Source organism: Zonotrichia albicollis, chromosome 25 (genome assembly GCF_047830755.1).
Source record: "Zonotrichia albicollis isolate bZonAlb1 chromosome 25, bZonAlb1.hap1, whole genome shotgun sequence".
Classification (NCBI taxonomy): Eukaryota; Metazoa; Chordata; class Aves; order Passeriformes; family Passerellidae; genus Zonotrichia; species Zonotrichia albicollis.
The window spans coordinates 2,624,562-2,626,960 of record NC_133843.1 but is presented as its reverse complement, the minus strand read 5'-3'; the positions used below and the strand labels follow the sequence as shown (position 1 = coordinate 2,626,960).

The 2,399-nt window shown below is 50.1% G+C and overlaps 1 long non-coding RNA gene across 1 annotated transcript; it reads left to right on the top strand.

The window, feature by feature from the left end:
- Positions 1-340: 340 nt before the first annotated feature.
- LOC113459987 (uncharacterized) lies at positions 341-2,018 on the top strand. The gene is made up of 3 exons (XR_003381607.2): positions 341-450; positions 565-692; positions 958-2,018. It is a non-coding gene; the product is annotated as an uncharacterized LOC113459987 (long non-coding RNA).
- Positions 2,019-2,399: the final 381 nt, after the last annotated feature.

Sequence of the window (2,399 nt, the reverse complement as noted above, 5' to 3'; positions counted from 1 at the left end):
GCCTCATTTCAAGCCAGCCTGGGAAAAGGCAGCACATTGAGATGTCGCAGCTCCCAACATCAGGCAGAAGCCGGATGATAAAGACGGGCAACGCTTTCCCACGTTCCCTGCCCAGCTCCGCGATGCCAAAGCCCATTGTGTCCCCCGCTCCCCGGCCCACCTGCTCCTTTGGGAGCGGGGTATTATCCCCAGGCGATTCACAGTCAATTTGCCATGCTGTAATGGATGCTTTCCCATTGTCCCGGGCACGCACGGATTGGCTGGAGACTGTGGGAAACTGCGGCTCGCTCCGGACCCAGACTTTGTAATGCGGCTGCTGGGTATAAATAGGGCAGATCCCGGCTGCTTTCCGCACTCCGAGCTGGGAGCAGCCCTTGGGATAACGCTGCTCTGTCCCTGGACGTCTGTCCTAAGCCAGGACAGCATCCCATGGCCCCGAGGGAAGGCAAGGTGAGTGAGTACCTGAGAAGGGAAGGGACACAAATGTGCGGGGATGGGGGAGCCTCGCTGCTCACCTTCCCTCACCTGCCCTCGCCTTCCCTCACCTTCCCCTCTGTGTTACAGCTCGGCAACCCCGGGTGGGATTTACAGCAGCTGGAAGAAGAGATTTCAGAGGGACCAGCCCAGCTCTGAGAGGGAAAAAGGAGAAATCCTGGGAGGAATGGCTGTGAGCGAGCCGGGATATGGGTGAGGTGAGTGCTGCCCATCCCATCCCATCCCACTGATCCCATCCCATCCCACTGATCCTATCCCCATTGATTCCATCTCATCCCATCCCACTGATCCCATCCTTTCGATCTCATCCCATCCCATTGATCCCACCCTGTCCCACTGATCCCATCCTATCCCATCCATCCCATCCCACTGATCCCATCCCATCCCCTATCCCTCTCACTCCCTTTCCCTTTAGGAAAAGCCACTCCCCGTGTAACATTTCCTCCTCTCCTGCCCTTGCAGCCCATTCCAGACGCCCTCAGCAGGATAATCCCGATGGGCTCCTCTGCAATTCCCATCCCTCCATCCCATGGAGAAGCTGAGCTGCCACTCCTGGAGGTCACAGGTGGCACTTGGGGACTCTGCCTCTTCCTCCACCTCCAGCACCGAAGCCTCAGGAGACGCCAGCATTTCCCAATTCTGTGATTTTTGGACTTTTCTCATATTCCAGAGGAGCCCATGACTTGCTGTGCAAGTCACCCTTGCTCCTCTCTCGAGTAGGGAAGAATGTTTCCTCTTTTTTGAGCAGGTCATTGCTCTCCTCCCCTTCTCCCTGAGGGACTGCAGCCATCCCATGGCATAGAAAGTTGTTCTGAGGGAATGAATGTGAGCTGGATCCTCCTGCTGGGAGGGCTTGGCTGTTCTCAACCTCTGTGAGGTTGTCCCTGTACCTCTGCTGGGAAAGCTGTAACCCTGGGATGGCCAGAATTCCCAATTTTCCTCTTTCCTTTTCCTTCCAGGGAATCCACGCCTGGAATGTGTCTCACAGGACACATTGGGGAATCTGGCCTTCCCACGGTACCACGAGGGGTTCTATAATATTTATAATATTTATAATATTTATCATCGATAATATGTATAATCTATAATATTTATAGTGTGTACTGAGCATGCTCTGAGGATGGTTAAACCATATCCCAAAACTGTGTAGAGGAAATTCCTCGGGATGTCTTGCTCACGAGCCAGGGCTGTTTGTGAGGTTCAGGATGCGTGTGTGCCTTTTGTAAAGGCAGGAGCTCGTTTTTGTGTCCTTATAGGACTGGAAGTTACAGCTGTGCTGTCCATTGTAAAAGAAATATTTATTTAAGTCTTTCATGAAAGGCAGGTGTATAAATTATATTTAATTTTTGGTACCCTTTTGCCAGGGGAAAGTGGGAATTTGTTACTGTCCTTGGAGGATGTTATGTTGTGTTCTGTGCAAGCTGCACCAATGTATGACCTGTGCCAGAGTTGTCTTGAACATCAGAAGTTGCAGAAACTTTTAAAGGTCAAAAATAAATAAAAATCTGCTTAATCAAAACAAAGTCATTCTTTTTTTTTAAAGTAGTTTTTACAGCTGGTTTCCCTGCGGTCAACTGACACGAGTCAGATTCCAGTGAAAGCAGAGATATTCATATTTAAAACCAAATTTCCCATCGGGACCTCTGCAATGCTGTTTTCCACAGCTAGGGAATATCAAACCCCAGCTCTCTCAATGTGAGACAAAAATAACAGCACGCCCGAGCAGCCAATTCTCTGGGAATTCAGAGCCAAGAAAGGTCACTGCGAGGGTCACAAAAATCATGGAATGGTTTGGTTGGGAGGCACCTTAAATATCACCTAACTCCAACCCCTTGTGACAGGCAGGGACACCAAACACAGAAAGTACTTTTATTTAATTTAAATAAAGTTTTCCAGGGCACAAA